Below are 20326 nucleotides of genomic sequence, written 5' to 3'. Positions count from 1 at the left end.
TTCTCCCCAGAAGGAGACCAGTGTTCCCTGGGAGCCTACTTGGTGTCTGGGTCTCACATATGTTCTCTCTTCCATTCCTCCCCAGAAACCTGGAAGCGAGGCAGCGTTCACCATGATGCAGTGAGGAGCCCAAGGCCCTGAGAGGTCATATGACTCACTCAAGGTCATCCTGCCGTAGCAGAGATGCGATGAAGCCCTGCCTTTGTGAGTACCTGGTCTAACCTTGTCATCATTCTGGGGGAGGCTTCGAGTCAAAGGTGGGGTGCAAGAGCCCAGTAGCACAGGTAGAGGAGGCCTAGATGGTCCTGGCTGGGTCCTGGGTCCATCCTGACTGAATGTGACTTCCTTCAGCTTCTGTGAATCTGCCACAGAGGGGTGGGTCCCTGCCATGCTCCCCTATCAGGCTGCTGGGCCACCTATGGCGACTGTGGTGGTTTAAAAACATGGCCACAAATTCTTCAACACTCCTCCTATCGAGCAATAACCTCTATGTCCCCTCCGTTTAGTCTGGGCAGATTTGTGACTGCTTCACGCCACAGAGAATGGCAGAAGTGATGCTAAGTCAGTAAAGACCATGCAGCTTTCCTTTCGTTCACTGGAGCTCATTTGCTCCTGGAGCCCTGAACCACCATGTAAGAAACAAGAATCACTGAGCTGAGGCTGCCATGTTGTGAGGAAGCCCGAGTCACATGGACAGTCCGTGTCTAGGCGCCCTGGTTAACAGTCCCAGCTGAGCCCAGCCATCTAGCCTCTCCAGCTGTTTGCGTTTTCCCAGCTGAGGCGTCAGACATCATGGAGCAGAGACCAATCATCCCTGCTATGCTCTGTCTGAACCCCTGGCCCATAGAATCTGGAAGCAGGGTAAATTGTTTTGTGCCATGTTTTCGGGTGATTTGTTACGCGGCGATAGATAACCACTACAGCTATGCCAGCTGGGACGTACCACGCAGTCATCTCAGAGGTCCCAACCAGACCATCTTTTCCTCATGGCCCCTGAGCAGCTGGCTGGGCTCACACTCTCCATGCAAATCATTGCTCCAGGGGAAAGGTACAGGATTGGTGGTGGTGGTGGGGGGGGGGCTCTGTATCTCCTGGGGGTTGCATCTGCTCAGCTTCTTCCGCCCACTCCTTTCTCAGAAATAAGTTCCCAAATCTGGATCTGCCTCAGGCCCTCTTGTGTGTGATTAAGAGTCTTGATCCCCACTTTACCTCTTCTTAGCTCTGATGTCTTGGGCAAGCTACTTAACTCAGTTTCTTTAGTCTGTAAGATGGGGGTGATGATTACGTTCGTCAGAGGGTTATTGTCAGCAGTGCCGTGCACATAGCAAGCACGCTGATTGGTGTGGCTCATTATTATCCTTGAAGTCACCCTCTTCCTGGGCCCTTGTGCCATCTCCAGGTGCACGGGACTTTACAGTTTACAAGGTACCCTCTAGTTCCCCCAGCAACTCTGTGGGGCAGGTCAGTATTATTGCCATTGAACAGATGAGAAAACTGCAAATCTCGGATGTGGCTCGTGTCCATGGCCTCAGATATAGGCCCTTTGTCCTCCTCTTGTCGAGCTTCTGGAATTTTCCTCTTTGTTCCCCCCTAGGGCTCCTGGCTGACTTGCCTGGTCTTCTCTTTACTTTTGCTCTCTCCTGCCTCTGGACTTCTGGACTTCTCAGCCTGTGTGGCTTTGGATAACTTCCCCTTTCTGTGTCTCAGTTTCCCCCTCCATAAGATGAGGGAGTTGGGCTGGCTGATATCGAAGGGCACTTTCAGCTCTAAAACAATCGAGTTTGTTTTCATATCCAGGAGTGGCTTGTTCTCAGGACTGTCTGCTGCTTCTCTCCGAGCTGAGTCTGTCTTGACTGAACAAACCAAGAGGGCCTGATATCCGTGATTCCTGGGCAGCAGGGCCAAGCTCTGAGAATGGGGGAAGGGGCAGCACCCATGAGTTGGAAGGACCCAGAGAGGATGCTGGGGCATTTGTTCCCAGCTTGGCCACACTTGTAGTTCTGCCTGAGATTGATCCTGGCAGTGGCTGGGTGAGGGACCCAACCCAACCAGGCCTGGCCTCTGGGGCCCCTCCTAAGGCTGTTCTCAGTGGCGTCTCTGGGCAATGATGGGTTCTTTGGCATGCTGATTTCTGGTGGTCTAGCCATTGCTTCTTCACCTGCCAGGTATTTCCCAGGCCCACCTCATGCCTCACGTCCTCCAGGCAGTCTTCCCTGATGTGCAGCATTAGACCTTTTCTCTGTCCTCCCATAGTGACCTGGGCTTCCCATCAGGACCCTTGTTGAATTGTGGTCTGTAACTGCCTGTCTACTTACAGATTCTCCTCCAAGACCTTGAGCCCTAGGAGGCCAGGGTTCATGTCTGTCCTGCTCACCTCTGCTTCTCTAATGCCCTATACAATGCTGGCATTACTTAGGTGCTCAGTAAGTATAGGTGGCGAGAAAGAATTTTAGATAAATAAATAAATAGCAACCAATGCTATTAGCAGTAATAGTAATAATGCTCCCTGCTTAAAATATCCCAGCCTCATCTGCCAGTACCTTAAGCTAGGCCAGGAGAGGATGGCTTCCATAGCATATTAGTTTGGTCCCTGTAGGACTACTTCTCTTGAATTGTCTCTTTGTATGATGTCACTCCCCAGAAAACATCTCCATGAGATTTGTTTCGCGTCTATTCATAGAATTTTATAATGAAGACTGCCAGGAAATATTCCTGCTCTATAATCAGAAGCAGTTATGATTTCCCTAAATATCAGGCTTTATTTATATATTTATATTTTATTTCATGGAATCGTGTAACTGAGCAGGTTTCTCCTTTTGCAGTTGCTACCAGGAAGCTCAGATCGACAATCTGGATCCTCTGAAACAATGCTTAGAACTTTGTAGTCCTCGTTTCTGAGCCAGTCATATTTCTGTCTCATTTAATGTCCTTTCCTCTGTTTTGCCTCTGTACTTTCTTATCAATTTCTAATTTATGTTTTATTGCAGTACTTTAGGTAGCCTTGTAAATCCCTTATGGGTTTGTGTATGTTTTAAATCATTTTTCTTGGAACAAGGCAAGATATAACCAACTGCATACACATGGTACTTCTGAGCACATTGACCCCAGACTGACCCAGGATTCAGTTACAGGCTGAAGAGTGCTGGTGCTGGGTCTGCTCTTGGCCACACAGGCCTGTCTCCCTCCGGGCTCTGGCCACGTGGACTCCTGGCAGCCTGGTCCATGCTCTGTGGGCTGTGGTCTGCCAGACCTTGTATGGGGTGGATGTCCCCTGACAAGAACAGGGCTTCTTCCTGAGCAGGTGGCCTCACTGCCCTGCTGCTGCTTCCTGACCAGCCTCATCTCTGTGGTTCCTCACCCCCTGCCTCATCCCCCTTCTGTGATGATGCTTAATTCTGCTCCTGAGAAACTGCCTTGGCTGCCTTCACAGCTAAGACTCGACCTTGTCCCTTGGATGTAGCCTGATTCCAGTTGCCACGGGCAATCACACTCACCATCAGCCAGGCCAGGGCGACTGACCTCCAGACCATGAGAACACACCCTGGACAGCTTGAGTCAGCACCAGGGGTGGGGGAGCTAATCGTAAATAGGCATAAAGTTAAGTGTTATCATTTTATCTTTGGAGATGAGCATTTACCCCCAGAGGTAGCAAAGGAGGGTAGTATGAACCCGTTTGACAAATGGGGAAACTGAGGTTCAAAAGGTTGTGATTTTCCCAAGGTCACACGGGAAGTCAAAGGACCAGAGGGCTTTGCCTTCCAGACTGGGGCTGGGTCCACTCTACCTCCTTTCATCGCCGAGCCAGGGGCCTGAGTCTCCAGTGGAGATTGGGCTGAGGGGGTCTCCAATCACTCACTCCCTGGCAAGGAGACCCTCTGAGGGTCACAGTCCTCTGAGAACCCCATTCCCAGCCAGAGCCATCAATTGCCAACAGGGCATAGGGCCTGCGAAGTTCCCTGCATTTCCTCCGCAGAGCTGCCTGGTTGTGGAGGTTCAGCCCACGTGATCTGACGATCTGCCTGCTGGGTGCAGAAACGAGGAAGGGGAGGTGGGAGGAGGTGTGTGGGGTGCTGAGGCCTCTGCCTCAGGAAGCTTCATTTTGGTCTCTGCCAGAATTCAGAGCCCGGCCGTCTGATCGAGTGAGGCTGCCACACGTTTTCCCTAGAGCCGTACCCTCTATCCTTTTGACGAGGCTGTAGTGTTCAGAGCCGGGCATTTTGGAAGTAGGGGAGCCGGGGAATTGTAAGTCTCCTATATGGACATCAAGACAGCTGGTGTGGGCCCTCCTTCTCTGAGTGACTGCAAACAGGTCCCTTGACTCTGGGGGTCTGAGTTTTGTCATATGTTAAATGGGATCCGGAGTCTTTGCCCACCTCTCTCTCAGCGGTGTTGTGATAACCAGAACCTATTTGTTCTAGAATGTTTCCCCACCTCACATTTGAGATGCTGTGCAGAAGCTGTTCCCCAGGGGACTCTGTGTACCTCCTTGCCGCCCACTCGCGTTGCTGGAGGAAACAAAACCCCTCCAAAAAACAAAAGACATCAGCGCATCAGTATGCATGGAGTGGATGGTGGTGTTTGGATTCTCTTCCGTATAAGAGCTGTATTCATGCAACGAGAATTTGTTAAGGTTTTGTTCAGTTTACAAATATTTGTCGAGTTCCTGCTTCGTGCTCAGCCCTCTGCTCTATGTTGGAGCTGAAGAGGTGATAAAGCACTCTGGGGGTGGGCATGTGGGGAGAGCCGGACCTGGCTCTGAGTCCTGGCTCTGGTCCCCACCTCCTCGGTGACCTTGGGCAAGTCACTTCACCTCTCTGAGCTTGTCCCCTCTGTGAGCTGGAGATAATGCTAGCCACCTTCCTCATAATGTTGCAAGGATCAAGTGAGGAAACGCGATGTTCTTGTTAGCAGTGACTGAAACACCAAGTGTGGTTATTGTTTTATCGGGAGTGTTGGGAAGACATGGGTCCTGCTCCCGTGGCAGCATGGTTAAGGAAGTTATTAGTTATGGTAACGGGAGATTTGGGCTGGGGGGAGCGGACATAAGATGCTGTGGACGCACAGGGGAGCCGGGAGGATTTGTGGCCTTGGTGATGATTTCCTAGCAAGCAGCTGTGAGCCCTGCCCAGGACTGCAGATGGAAGGCACACATGGGATTTAGAACAGACCCTTCTACATTCCTGGGGAGACAAATCTTGTGTATGCTAGCTCTCTTACTCAGATGCTGCCCTCAAATTATCCTGTTGGCATTTTCAGGAAAATTACAACCATGTGCATCTTGGAACAGGGTTCAGGGGAGGGGGAGGGTGGTAGTGGTGGTGGGTGACTTAGTTGGGCTGGCTGCTATAACGAATACCACACACTGGTGGCTTAAACAGCAAACATTTATTTCGCACAGTTCTAGAGGCTGGAAGGCCAAGATCAGGGTGCTGGCTGATTCCGTGTCTGGTGAGAGCCAACTGCCTATTTTGCTCTTTCCACACATGGCAGAGACCATTTCTCTAGTGCTTCGTCTTATAAGGGCACTAATTTCATCAAGAGGGTTCCACCCTCATGACCTAATTCTCTTTCAAAGGCCTTACCTCCAAATACCATCACTTTGGGGGTTAAGGCTTCAACATATGATGTTTAGGGGGACACAAACATGCAGCCCATGGCAGAGGGTTAATTCTTTGAAGGTGTCATGGTACTGGTAGTGTTGGCTGTGTGGTGAGGAGAGAGTTCCAGGTGAGGGGAGGGCAAGGGGTGTGCAGGTGCCTGGTATGTGTAGGGCTGAGTGAGGAGGCCTGTCCCTGCAGGCCCTCCTGCCACCCGTTTCTTTCCCCTGCCAAGTCAGAGTATGCAGCGGGTCCACTGGTCCAGGACGGAGTGCCCAGGTAGTGGGGGTGCTTTGGTTCTCTGGCAGCGCGGGCAGGACTGAGTCGGAATGGGGCGTGGGGAACACAGGTTCGAGACGCAAAAGGCTACTGAGGCAGCTGGGGCAATTCTTCAGGTTAGTGGAACTAACTTTTGGTGTAAGAATGGGTTTTCAGATTCTGCCAGGTTGGATGGGTCCTCAAAGCCCTGCCCTATGTGAGGCATCTGTGCTGCTGGGTTTTCTCCATTTCCCCCTCACATTCCTTTTCCACCCTTCTCCTCCCTGTTCTGTGCTCTGGGAACATGGTCCCTATGGACCAAAGCAAACAATTGACATAACTAACTACTCCAAACATTGTGGCCTAAAACACCCACCATTTGATTATGTTCATTGATTCCATTAGTTGGGAATTTGGAAAGTACACAGTAGGGACAGCTTGTCTCCACCCGCACAGTGTCTGGGACCTCAGGCTGGAAGCCTCTAAGGCTGGGGATAGAATTATCTGAAATCTCACTCACCTGTGTGACAATTGATACTGACTGTGGCCCGGGACCTCCGATGTGGTAGTCCACAGAAAAATCTGTGTGTGGCCTCTCCACGTGGCTGCTTGGGCTCCCTCACAGCACGGTGGCTCACTTCAAAGCGTGAGCATCCCAAAGAGAACCAGGTGGAAGCTGCATCGCTTTTTATGACCTAACGGATATCACATAGTGTCACTTCTGCTGTAATCACAGCTGTGCCCAGATTCATGGAGTGTTAAAGTCCTACTATAGGAAGAGTGTGTGCGAGGGGACCTATTGAAGCAGCCATTTGGAAAACGGCATCTGCCTCAGGATAAGTCAGCAGGAGATCAGATTCGTTGATTCACTTACTCTCTGGTTCCATCCACAAACGTTCCGGAGCTTCCTCCCGGCTGGACCGTGGGTCAGTAATGACTGTGTTCCTCTAGCAAACGCCACAGCTCCTCTTGGTCTGTCTTCTCCTTCATGGCAGCTCCCAGCCTACAGGCGTTTCTGGAATCATTCTAGGGGTGGCCGCAGCTCCCACTGTCGCTAACCCTGGGATGCTTCACCAGTCCTTTATGCTTTCCTTTAACCCTGCTTACACTTTTAAGAAGCCCCTTCATTAAACTCTCTTCAGTCACCCTCTTGAGTGAACATTCCTGCCAGAACTGTCACCGATGCACCGTATGTCATAGCAGGAAGCTGAGGCTCAGAATGCCTCCCACGGTGAGTGCCAGGAGGGCAGGACTTGAGCCCTGAACTCCTATCCTTTTCCAGGCACCTCTCTTCCTTTTTCAGGCACCTCTAGTGATGTGTAGTAAGGGAGAGCTCATCTAAGCAGCAGGGCCAGACGAGCCCTGGAGTCCCGTTCCGCTGGGGCCCTCGAGCACCCCATCTTTGCCTGCTGGGCTCAGCTCGAGGCCTGGTGTAGCCTTGTTTGTGGCATCCCCAGGCTGGGGGAGTCCCGAGGCCCCGCCAAGCCCCTGGCCCTCCCTGGGTCAACTAGTAACAGAGGGCCCAGCAGGGTGAGAGACGTGTTCTCCCAGGTGCTCACAGGCACTGGGGTGTCAGGGCCAGGAAGGAAATTGTGTCACAGCTGGACACCCAAGCCAGGGAAGAGAAGGGGCTTGCTCGTGGTTACAGGGCGAGAATTCCCAGCCTAGTGCCAGCCTTGCACACCCTCCAGTCTAGGTCCCTAGAGTTTTTAAAGAGCTTTCATTCCTCACTAGATGAGTGATATCAGCAGCGTTGTTGATGATGATCATGGTGATGATGTTGACGATGGTGATGGTGACAGCAAGTTTGCTGAGTAATTCCCACGAGCCGGGCACTTGACCTACATCATCTCATTTAAACTTCCTCCTTTTTAAGAGGACACGACATTCCTGGGGCCTCTCCTCTCAGGACTGTGCAAGTTCAGGGGCTCCTGGGGTGAGCTCCTCTCTCACTGCTGTGCCCCTGCTCACAACATCTCTGTAAAGCAGGTCGTGTCTCAAATGATGGCATCACACTGCAGGGCAACGTGACTTGCTCCGGGTCTCACCATTAGTAGGAGGCAGAGCTGGGATTTGAACCAGGCTCTGTCTGACTCTAAGCCCATGTTTTCATTATGTCCTTCCCACCCAGGAATGAACAGACTTGAACAGATCAGGTGACTTGCCTCGGGCCACAGTGGTGTGGGGACAGGGATGCCCTAGAGCCCAGGTCTTCTTTCTCATCAATGCCTTCGTGTGAGCGAGAGTCTGAATTTTCTCTTGGAAGTCCTACTGGTGCCACCTCAGGCTGGGGGGCATTTAAAGGAAGATGAGGGGTGTAGGGCAATACCATGAAGGTGTCAGTTCCTTGAGGACAGGGCTCTTCTGTCTTAGTCACACCCCAACTCCCCAGCTCAGAGCCTGGGTACAGCCTAGGGTACTGACACTGGGGCAGTTTGTTGACTGAATCAGTGAAAGAATGAATGAGTGAATGAGTGAGCCCTGAAGAGGAGAGGTGACCCAGTTAGGAGGCCAGCGACTAAAGGTCCTGGGGGCAGATGACTGCCTTTCACCTGGATGGCTTCCTGGTTATTTATTCCCGGGAAAATAATAAAAATACCAATCTGATGATGAAGCAAAGCTGTGTGCTAATTCTATTCCCAGATCAAATCACAGTGCGGGGAATGCGTTATCATCAGCGTGCTTACCTTGGGGGAACAGAGACAGAGAGTTTTATTAAATGAGACAATCTCCCTAAAAGGAAGCCTTACATTAGACTTTGGGCCTTAAATAATATTTGTGTCAAGAGCTGACAGACATTTTGCATGTGATATTGGGGAGCAAACCGTCTCGGAGTGCGTGGCTTTAGTGGGGGTCACTGGACTGGAGTGACCAAGCAGTGGCAGGTGAAGCATCTCCCGGGCCCAGGGGCCACTAGACAAAGCAGTTCAGGCCCCACTTTTCTCTCAGGCCGGCAGGTGCCTTCTTCCTGGTGACGTGGCAGCAGGACCCTCTGCAGCCCCACAGGGAGAGGGTTGTGCATTCCTGTCTGGGCACAATGACTCTGAAACTCAGCAGGCCCCAAATGGAGGCAAACGATTGTTTCCCAGATGGGATTCCCACTCCCCTCCCTGAAAACGTGCCCAGGCTGCCCTGGGACGTTGCACCTGCTCTTTTTGCACCTGTTGCCCTGCCCCATCTCTCCCTCCCTGGGTTTCTGCCTTTCGTAGAGACCTAGAGCTGACACCACTCAGCAGTTTAGACCACGGAGCCATGAAGATTGGGGAGGACTGGGTTCAAATCCTGCTTCACCAACCCTCTGACCTTGGGCATATGACTTCATTTCTTTGGATGTCAGTTTTCTTGTCTATAAAATGGGTTAACTAGTTGTGGCCTCATAGGCTTGTTTTGAAGACTAAATGCATTCATCTGTGGACAGCTCCTAGGATGGCGCCTGGGATACAGGAAGTGCCCCATTCATGTTCTCTTTATTCCTGTCCCTGACCTATCCCTCCTTCTCCTAATGCATCAACCACACACCCACCCCCCAGAAAAGGATGACAGGCTACTGGAGAGCAAAATTCTCCAACCCATTGTGGGAAAAGAGTATCTCATGGAGACCTTCCTCTGTCCAGATGATAGATCCGTGTGTTCCCAGAGGTCACCCAGTCCAGCCCCTCCTGTTACAGATGGGGAAACGGGGGCTCCAAATGGGAGCCTCAAACGGGCAGCAAGCTGGCTACTGACGTGGGAGTTGACTCAGTCTGTAGAAGACAGTCCTGGGATCTGCCTGGGGCACACAGATTTCCCGACCTGCAGGCCAATACACCTGGAGTTCAGTGCCTACCTCTCCTTTTTCTCTCAACTGTGGGATAATTTATAGAGTTATAGTAAAAATAATAGCTCCCATTTTCCAAAGACCTAAGTGTGCTGGGCCCCATGGTGAATTTGACATGATGGACTGTGCTATGTAACCAGTGAGGGCTTATTCCCAGTTGCAGAGGAGTAAACTGAGGCTCAGAGTGGCTACTCGACCGGTCCAAACCGTAGAGCTGCTAAGAGGTGGAGCCAGAGCTAGAAACTCAGGTGGTCTGACTCTGGGGCTGGCTCTGGTACATTGAAGCCCGCGTGCTCTAGGGCCCGCGTGCTGCAACTACTGAAGCCCATGCGCCTAGAGCCCGTGCTTCACAACAAGAGAAGCTGCCTCAACGAGAAGCCCGCACACTGCAATGAAGAGTAGCCCCCGTTCGCCACAACTAGAGAGAAAGCCCGTGCGCAGCAACGAAGACCTAATGTAGCCAAAAAAAAAAAAAAAAGGCAGATACATTCATTAAAAAAAAAAAAACAATTACCCTTTCTGAGCCTCAGTTATATCACCTATAAAGTGGAGGTGATAAGTCGTAGGGTCATACCTACAGTGGTCATTGTGAAGCCGAGAATCCTGGAACTTCAGGCTGCAGGGACCTTAGGGACCATCCCATCTGGACCCTATTTCATGCCCAGAGAAATTCAACTTACCCAGAGTTGGGGAGCTGGAAGGGACCAGAGCTGGGACTTGATGCTTGGCTGCAGGATGTCATGGCCGTGTGGCGGCTCCTGGTTTCCAGTTCTTCCCAGGAGGGCTTGTGCCTACCCCGCAGCACTGGGTCTGCCCTACTCCTCTGTGGTCCTGTCACTCTCTCTGTACCAGGTGTTTCCCCTGTGACACTGTACCCTCTTCACCACCCATGCCTGCAGCTCATCCCAACTCAGAGAGGGAACCGGGCAGAGCAGCAGTGTCTGGACTGGTGTTTAGGGAGCTGTGGGCTCTGGTTTCCTAACGTTACTTTATTTAAATAATTAATTTAATTTCAAAAGAAACGCATACTCACTATGATCAGTGGGAAGTATAGAGTGCTATAAAGCAGTTGCCAATAGCCACCACCCTCTGTAATTCTCACTTCCCAGGGCAAGCTATGCTAATGGCCTGGGCTATGTCTTTACACGTCTCTCTCCGTGCCCATAAAACACACACACACACACACACACATACATAGGCTGTTTAAGAACCTAGTCTTGTTTCCTCCTGAAAGCCTTGTCTGTGCCTTTGACTTGCAATGAGCTCTTGATCTCTAACTTTTCTAAGTACCCCTGCAGAGCATCTTGGGGCAAGGCTCTGGGCCAGGCTGGACTAGATGACCTGATACTTGGGCCTCGGTGACTCACAGGCCAGTAGGGGAGGCTCTGTGGGGTGGGTGGCTGGTTGGGTGCTGGCCGCTGCCCTGGGAGTTGGCTCAGTCCACAGAAGCACTGGGCCTGGGTGGATGAATGCCAGCACCGGGGGGCCTGGCCTTTGCAGCTACCCTGAGAATGCCATGGGCAGCTGCTGCCTGCAAGGAGCCGGGCCAGCTGGGTGAGGAGGGGCAGTGCATGTGTTTCTGCCTGTGTCCAAGGAGGAATGAGAGGCCCACTCAGCCACAGAGCCCTCTCCCACCCAGATCCTTCCGGCTTTAGGGTAGATGGACGCTTTGTCCTGGCTACCCTACTCAGAGCTTGCCTGTGCACCGTCAGGTTTATACTCTGCTCATCACCTTCACCCTGAGGCCCAGGTGATCAGGGACATGCCTGGGGTGACATAGAAATTTGGTGGTAGAACCAGCCCACACCCTGGGGCGCCAGGATCCTCTATCCTTCTCCAGGTGACTTCAGGTGGGCCACCACTCTTCCTGGGGAGCCAGGCCCAGGTTCCTGAAGACCTTGGCTTGAGTGCTGGCTCTGCCACCCAAAATGCTGTCAGGTGCTAAGGAAGCTCCTAACTTCTGGTCCAGGTCTCCATTTTCCAAGTTGGTGCGCATTGGGCCTTGGCCTTGTCTGGCCTACAAGTCCCTTAGAGAAGGAGCCTGGGCCTCCTCCCCAGAGCCAGGTGCCGATGTCCATACAGGCAGAGCATCGTCTAGGGGGCGAGGGGGGTTCTCTTGCAACTCTAACACTCTGCTGTCATGGTTCATCTTTGAGGACATGTTGGGTGCATGGTCCAGTGCTGGGTATGGGAGAGCGGCGGGGTGGAGGATGGGAGTGAATATGTACCCTCTGGGAACACTGGGTCTGGCTGAGTGATCAAGATGCAGCCACAGGACGCACACATCCGGGTGAAGATCAGAGGAGGCGAGAGTCCTGATGGCCTGCAATGGAGCAGCTCTGTGCCCAGAGTGGTCAGGGAGGGCTCCCTGGAGATGGCTGAGCCTTGAGGCACGGACAGGACGGTATTCTTGGTGAGGGGCACGGTGCATACAAAGGCATGGGGGTAGGAGAGGTCAGGTGTTAGGAGCCAGCCCTGGACGGCTTTGTTGGGAAGATGGCTCAGTGCGCCAACAGGGCCCCCCAGCGAGGGGCTGAAGGGCTTGGCCTTCACCTCCTCTGTTGGCACATCTCTGATGGCAAGAACCTGGCAGCGGCAGCCGCCCACCTCCACGCTGCGGAGGGAAGCCCGCCTCTGTCCCCACAACAGACTCCCACAGGCCAGAGCCAGCTGAGGGATAAACATCTCTAATCGTTAATTACCATGCCTGGTGTGATTTTATGACTTTCCAGATAAACGCTCTCTGAGGCAGTGTCAGCATTACAGACCTCCAGTTCAATGATCTGGGGTAATGATTGAAGGGGTGGGGCCCCAGAGGGCTGGAGGCTGGGAGCAAAGCTGCGGGGAGCAGGTGGGACCCCTCAGGAGTCAGGCCCAGCGTTTCTGGCCTGGCAGCGGCAGGGGCTGGCCCGAGCCTGAGCGTCAGGCTGGGGTAAGGCTGCCCGCTTCTTCCTGTCACTCTCCCAAGCTGCCCACCTGCTGGCTGCCCCCTGTGACCCACAGCCCTGGCCAGGCGTCTTGGGACTTTATGGAGTTGGAGATCTGACAGTCCTTCCTGACGTCTGTCTGCTACCTTAGCCTCGACTGTCCGATAGCCGCTCACCTCCTAGCTCTCACTCAAGCCCAGTGGCTCACTGGAAGTGTGCTCTCTTTCTCTGACACAGCCCCACCTGCCTGCTAGCCCACCTCTGCTAAGAAGTCCCCGCACACTGGGGCCCCTGACCCCCGCTTTCCCTCCATCTTCCCTGAACCAGAGGCATTTCTTTCTTTCTTTCTTTCTTTCTTTTCTTGGCCACGCTGCACAGGCATGTGGGATCTTAGTTCCCCGACCACGGACTGAACCCACGCCCTCTCCAGTGGAAGCTCGGAGTCTGCCAAGAGCATCTCCGAACCCTCCCGAAGCCTGGCTTGCATTGGGCACGTGAGGAGCCTGCCCCAGCGTTCACTACATCTGTCTTCCTTTTAGGGAGAAGGGCTGCCCCAGGGTAGAAAAGCCCTTCGCTGAGCCTGCTCTGTGCCATGTGCTACACACTGGGTGAGTCCCTTTCATGCCTTTGCATAAGGTCCAGGTCAGGACCCTGGAGCCAGACTACCTGGGCTCAACTCTCATTGCTGTCGCCCATGAGCTTGGTGACCTAGGTGAGTAACTCACCTTCTCTGTTTCTTAGCTTCCTCATCTGTAAATGGAGGTTACATTGGTTCCCACTTCATAGGTTTAGTGTGAGGATTAAAGGAGTTCATCCGTGGAAAGTTCTTGTTACTGTTTCAGCCCATAGACCGCGCTGCTAGTTTGCTGTTGTTAGTGTATTTCATGACAAGAGGAAGAAAAGGGGCGCGTCCAAGGGTTTAGGTACAAGCTGGCTGCCTGTGTTTGATTCCTGGTGTGCAGCTCAGAGTGGGACCTGTGAAAAGTCATTTCATTCTCTGGGCCTGAGTTTCCTCATCTGTAAATGCAAATAATAATAGTAGTAGCTACCTCCTAGGATTCTGGTTCTGACTATATGAGTTCACGCCCATGAGATTGGTAGCAAAGTGCCTGGCGCGTAGCTGGCTCTCCATAAATGGGATTGTCACTCCTGTTTGACAGATGGGAAAGCAGCCTTGGTGAGGGGAAGGGACTTGCCCAAGAAGGTTGTTTAAACTCAGCTCCATCTGAGTCCAAAGCCAAGCCGTCGTCTTCCTTAGCTCCCTCTTCCTCCCGTGGACAAGGGTCACGGTCAGGCCCTTTCAGGTCCCTGAAGCCATCTCTTCTGGTGTTCATAGTTGGAAAACCTCCACCAGCCTCCTCCCGACCCAGCACAACTTATTAGCTAATTGAACCTTGGTGAATTGAAGTCTCTGAGGGTACCCTTCCTCCAGGAAGCAGGGCCAGTCAAGGCCACACCTCGGCAGGCACAATGGGTCCCAAGGTCACCGATTTTCTCCATCTTAGATCCCCCCTGTGGAAGCCCGGTGTGTCCACCAGCACCTGGTCAGGATGCCAGGTTCACCTCCTTCCCTTCTGATTTCATTCTGCTCCTGCCTGCCTGCCCGGCCACGTGGTGTTCGTCAAGCGCAGCGTCTGTCTCTTGCTGCCTCCCTGCCCTCCGCAGTGCTGACCAGGCAAGCAGGATCTGCGGCTCAGTGCTGCAGACATCACTCTCCCGTGATAAGGGCCAGTGAGCACCCTTGAACGGGGAGCGTGCCATTCTTCACTGGGCAGCAGGGTGGGCAAAGCTGCCTCTCAGTGTGGGGGACTCAGCTAGCAGACAGTGGCGGGGGGCACAGCAAGCCTGGAGGCGGCAGATTTGGTTCCCTTGAGGTCTGAGCCTGGGGGTGTTGGAATAACAGAGGTTCCTGCTGCTGCCCTTGGAGAGAGAAGGTGTGTGATTTCAGCCACATGGCCTAGGTGCACCACGAGGCAGTGCTTAAGAGCAAGGAGTTTGGATGAGGCCAGCTTGTGCCCTCGACCAGCTGCCACCACGGCTAATGACAATTAGGTTGAATCTCATCACATATAGGTGCCAAATGTGAGGCTTTAAAATTTGCTCATTACTTTTTTTTTTTGGCTGCTTTGGGTGTTCGTTGCTGCGCGCGGGTTTTCTCTAGTTGCGGCGAGCGGGGGCTACTCTTCATTGCAGTGCGCAGGCTTCTCACTGCGGTGGCTTCTCTTACTGCAGAGCATGGGCTCTAGGTGTGCGGGCTTCAGTAGTTGTGGCTCAGGGGCTTAGCTGCTCCGCGGCATGTGGGATCTTCCCGGACCAGGGCTCAAACCCGTGTCCCCTGCATGGGCAGGTGGATTCTTAACCACTGCGCCACCGGGGAAGTCCTGCCCATTTACTTTTTGACACTCCTGCCTTCAAAACTGCAGCCTCATTCCCCTCTCCTTGAGCATGGGCTGGACTGTTACTGGCGTCTCCCCTCACCCAGGCCGGGGAGGGACCCTGGGCACCATAGACATTTTTAACAGCAATCATCGTTGCAATTCCCTGAACGCCTACTACAGGCCAGGGGCCAGGCTAAGCAGTTTCCTCGAGCCACTCATTTGATCCTGAGACCCAGCAGTGGGGGAGCTACTACTGTTGACGTCCGCTCTCAAGAATGAGGGAGCAGGCACAGAGAGGTTAAGCAAATCACTTACAGCATCCGTTGGTTAGTCACAAAGTAGGCTTTGAATGCCCTTCTTAGCCACCATGTTACCCCACCACAAGGATGCAGCTGCAAAGAGAGTCCAGGGCCAGCTGTCCGGACGCCTGGGTGTCCGTCCTGGCCCATGCCCCGAGCCAGGCCCTCTCCTCTCGGGGTTGGGGAGATGGATGTAGTGTTCCCCACAGGAGGCTGGCTGTGTAGCTGAGAGGACCCCTGAATGAGAAAGAACCTGGTGACCTCGGCAGCTCAGAACCCACTGGGGGCTGGTGAAAGGCAGGAGGAGGAAGTTCCTGAGAGATGAGGGGGGGACGGGTTAGCCTACTTCCTGAAGGAGGACGAGAGAAGCCGGGACTCAGAGCCAGGCAGGAATCAGGATGTGGGCACACAGGGGCTCTGGAAGCTGACCGAGGAATCCCTGGCTCAACTTTGCACACAGCGGAAATCTTTAACAAAATGCCAAGAAGATACTTTTGGAGCAGGACTGCACGATTTATTTATTTATTTATTTATTTAGGCCACACCACTCCGCATGAGGGATCTTAGTTCCCTGACCAGAGATCGAACCCGTGCCCCCTGCAGTGGACGTGTGGAGTCTTAACCACTGGACTGCCAGGGAAGTCCCAGCACTGCTTAATTTACATACAGTTTTCAGAGCCACCTCAGGGAATTCTCACCTCACCCTGGGTGCGCTAGCTTAGTAGTGCCCCGCCGCCATCCTAGTCCCTCAGACAAGATCCTGGGGGCCGCACTGGCCTCTTCCTGTCACCCACGTACCTTCATCTTGTCAGCCACTGGGAGGTCCGTCCTCCTACTGCCTTGCTTCTGCCTGCTTCCTTGCCACGCCACTGTCCCCGCCCTACTGCCAGCGCCACCTCTGGCCTGCTGGGTCACTGCCATCGTCTCCGGCTGCTTCTCTCTACCCAGGGGCTTCTTCACTCTATTTCTCTACCTTTCAGACTGAGGGGTCTTCCTAAGGCACAACTGAGCTAATCTTCCTTCCTTGCTTATAACTCCTCAGTGGCTTCCATGGACCTCAAGAGCAAGTCCGAATCCCTGAGCTTGTCTACTAGAGCTTTTAGTGCCTGGCCACTCTGGACACAAACGCTGAGCCGTGTCATTGAACTAGAAGACTCCTCTGACCAAGGGCCGAGGTGGTAATACAGAAGGCTTTCTGGAGGAAGTGACAACTAGGCTGGGGGCTAAAGGGTGATTGAGAGTCCATGCCATTGACTACACAGGAGAGGTGCTCCAGGACACCAGTGGCCGAGGACCTTCCTTGAGGCGCCCTCCCACCCCCTCAGTCCCCTGTGCCTTTGGATTTCCGAGAGGAAGCAGAACTGTGGGGCTATGCCACCGGTCGTGCAGTGTGGACATTCTGGGAAATACCGCTGGCCACTGGGTTGGTGTCCACACAGGAAGGGGGATGCAGGGCTGGATTTGCTGAGCCCAGATAAGCAGCCCTGGAGCTCCCCAGAGCGGAAGCCCCCGTGCACGGGAACCTCATGTGTGCGGGTGATAGGCGTGTTTGGAATGGGCAGGTATTGACTGAAACTGCCACACACGAACAGAAGATGAAATGGTGGAGGGCTGGCCTTGGGGAGCCAGAGAGCATCCCGTAGGGTGGAGAAGGGACCGCGATTCTCTCCGCAAGGTGTCCAAAGAGATCCCAGGATGGATTCACAGCTGGGGGGGGGGGGTCACCATCTGCAAAGCAGAGCTGGGCAGGGGATATGCCATGCCTGGGAAGCTGGGGCACCTAAGCTTAGCATTTGTTCAGATAATGTACCATTACTGATTTGAGATGAATCGATCCCTCTACACGGCAATTTGTCTCAAACCCAGTCCTCGACTCAAGAGGTGCCAAGAGCCCCAGGAAAGGACCAGACTTGACATCGATGAAGACGCCGCTGTCCCAGCCCTCCAGCTGTCAGTTGCTACTGAGGAGTGTTGCTGGGCAGCTGCTTCCCCTTTTGAGGACCTCTGTCTTCCCATGTGTGAAATGGGTATCAATAACAATCTTTCTGCCTTCTAAGACACCTGGAGGATCTAATAGGATAATAGAGATAAGGTTACACAGGTATCTGGTGAGCTACGTACAACCATCGTGGGTGTGGGAGATGAGAAGAAGGCTTGGTCTTGCCCTCACACATCTCATGGTCTGATAGGCAGGCAGATAAGTAGTCAGAGATAAGTAGTCGGACTAGAAAATCCCATGGGGAAGGTACTCCTATGGGGGCAGTTCAGGGGGCTCTGGGAGCATACAGCAGAAGCACCTCAACCAAGGAAGGCTTCTTGGAGGAGGTGACCTCTGAGCTGAGACCTGAAAGAAGGAAGGAGGAAGATGCAAGTGGGACGGGAGAGTGTTCAGGGTGGAGGTCAGGGTAAAGGGCGAAGGATGGCACCTGAATGGCTCTTGCTAGTTTAGCGTCTTTCAGTCATTGCTGTTTCTGGTAGGAGTTGGTGAGAGTCAGCAAGTGACAAGTACCATGTGTCTATGCACAGTGGCGAGGAAAGGACTCTGGCCTGGAGGGCTTGGCTGTGCCCCAAATCTATTTTTTTTTTAATTGAAGTATAGTTAATTTACAATGTTGTGTCAGTTTCGAGCGTATAGCAAAGTGATTCAGTTATACATACAAACACACACACACATACACACACACACATATTCTTTTTCAGATTCTTTTCCATTATAGGTTATTACAAGATACTGAGTATAGTTCCCTGTCCTATACAGTAGGTCCTTGTTGTTTACCTATTTTCTATATTGTAGTGTGTATATGTTAATCCCAAACTCCTAGTGTATCTCCCCCCTGCCTGTGCCCCCTGCCTCCGCTATCCCCTTTGGTAACCATAAGTTTGTTTTCTATGTCTGTGAGTCTATTTATGTTTTGCAAATAAGTTCATTTGTATCATTTTTTAGATTTCACATATTAGTGAGATCACGTGATGTTTGTTTTTCTCGGTCTGACTTACTTCACTGAGTATGATAATCTCTAGGTCCATCCATGTTGCTGCAAATGGCATTATTTCATTCTTTTTTATGGCTGAGTCATATTCCATTGTACATATGTAATATATCTTCTTTATCCATTCATCTGTCAATGGACGTTTAGGTTGTTTCTATGCTTTGGCTATTGTAAATAGTGCTGCTATGAACTTCGGAATGCGTGTATCTTTTAAAAAATTTTTTATAGGCGTATAGTTGATTCACAATGTTGTGTTAGTTTCAGGTGTACAGCGAAGTGAATCTGTTATACATATACATGTATCCACCTTTTTTGGATTCTTTTCCCATATAGACCATTACAGAGTATTGAGTAGAGTTCCCTGTGCTATACAGTAGGTCCTTATTAGTTATCTATTTTATATATAGTAGTGTGTATGTGTCAATCCCAATCTTCCAATTTCTCCCTCCCCCACTTTATCCCCCAGTAACCGTAAGTTTATTTTCTACATCTGTAATTCTATTTTTGTTTTGTAGATAAGCTCATGTGTAGCCTTTTTTTGATTCCACATATGAGCAATATCACATGATAGTTGTCTTTCTCCGTGTGACTCACTTCACTCAGTATGACGATCTCCAGGTCCATCCATGCTGCTGCAAATGGCATTGTTTTGTTCTTTTTCATGGCTGAATAATATTCCATGGTATACATGTACCGTATCTTCTTTAGTCATTCCTCTATTGATGGACATTTAGGTTGCTTCCATGTCCTGGATATTGTAAATAGTGCTGCAATGAACATTGGGGTGCATATATCTTTTTGAAATATGGTTTTCTCTGGATATATGCCCAGGGATTGCAGGATCATATGGTAGTTCTATGTTCAGTTTGTTAAGGAACCTCCGTACTGTTCTCCATAGTGGCTGTACCAATTTACATTCCCACCAGCACTGTAGTAGGGCTCCCTTTTCTCCACACCCTCTCGAGCATTTATTATTTGTAGACTTTTTGAGGATGGCCATTCTGACTGGTGTGAGGTGATACTTTACTGTAGTTTTGATTTGCATTTCTCTAATAATTAGTGATGTTGTGCCCCAAATCTTAAATCAGACGCAATAATCAATCTTGGGAGGAATCCCAGAAATTAATACCACTATCAAAGAATGCAACGATGGAGGCACACATCACATCCCCATGCAATTTACCAATCTTATTCATGCAAACACCAAATGGAGCTAGGATGATGGTGAATTACCACCTCTTCTGAGAAGTCTTCATGGACTTCCCCTGGGCTGAGTGAGTTACAGCCTCCTGGGGTTACCCATGATACCCAACATGGGTTCCACAGTGGAGACATTTGTACACCCTCACGCGGGTTAGCTCAGGGACATTTGGGCCTTCCTGCCTGTCCTTCCATGCCTGGGGCAGAGTCACTGGTGGTCCTCGGTCAAAGCTGTTACCCTGAGTGACTGGTTGGCAGTTGTTTGTCTGTGGTAGCCTGGTGACAAGGTCTAGTGCCTTCCAATCTGGTCTGTGTCTAGAGTCTGGAAAGGTAAGCTCCCCAAAGCGGGGCTTTCAGAGACATTAGCCCACTCTGGGAAAATGAGAATTTCCACATGCAGATATTAGCTAATGGAGACCCTCATCACTTGTCATAGCTTTAATTTTAGGAGATGGTCGTGGTGCACATTAAGATTCTATTTTAGTGCCACACGAATTAGACGCCTTTATTAGCCATCGGAGGTCAGAGGGGTAATGACGTACTTGAGCTGGAAGGGAGAGATCACACTTCACCTTGAGTCTGGTCATTTCCCCCATGTTTCAGCTGCGTCAGCTCATCCGTCAGGCACTGCCCACGGCCTGATGGAGTCTCAAGCGTCCTAGAACAGGGGTGGGCAGGCAGAGGGAGGGTCTGCATGGGTGGTCTGACCCAGGTGCACGCTGGGGCCTGACTGGTGTGTACATTGTGCAGGAGTGTGGCATAGAAGAGTGTGTTAGCATTTGCATTTGATCCTAAGATGTTCACCTTCTTTCATGTCTATTTATACTATATTCCTATTTACCAAGTTGGGAGGGGGCTTC

At 51.8% G+C, this 20326-nt stretch overlaps 1 long non-coding RNA gene across 1 annotated transcript in view; it reads left to right on the top strand.

The window, feature by feature from the left end:
- The window catches only part of LOC112396482 (uncharacterized), a 212535-nt gene that overhangs the window by 23758 nt on the left and 168451 nt on the right, over positions 1-20326 (top strand). The window contains exon 2 of the long non-coding RNA XR_003002576.1: positions 86-204. This is a non-coding gene — a long non-coding RNA (uncharacterized LOC112396482). The remainder of the gene's footprint in view (positions 1-85; positions 205-20326) is intronic.

Source organism: Neophocaena asiaeorientalis, unplaced genomic scaffold (genome assembly GCF_003031525.2).
Source record: "Neophocaena asiaeorientalis asiaeorientalis breed wild unplaced genomic scaffold, Neophocaena_asiaeorientalis_V1.1 scaffold517, whole genome shotgun sequence".
Classification (NCBI taxonomy): Eukaryota; Metazoa; Chordata; class Mammalia; order Artiodactyla; family Phocoenidae; genus Neophocaena; species Neophocaena asiaeorientalis.
Note: the sequence above shows the minus strand (reverse complement) of the source record. Positions and strands in the feature narration are given on the sequence as shown.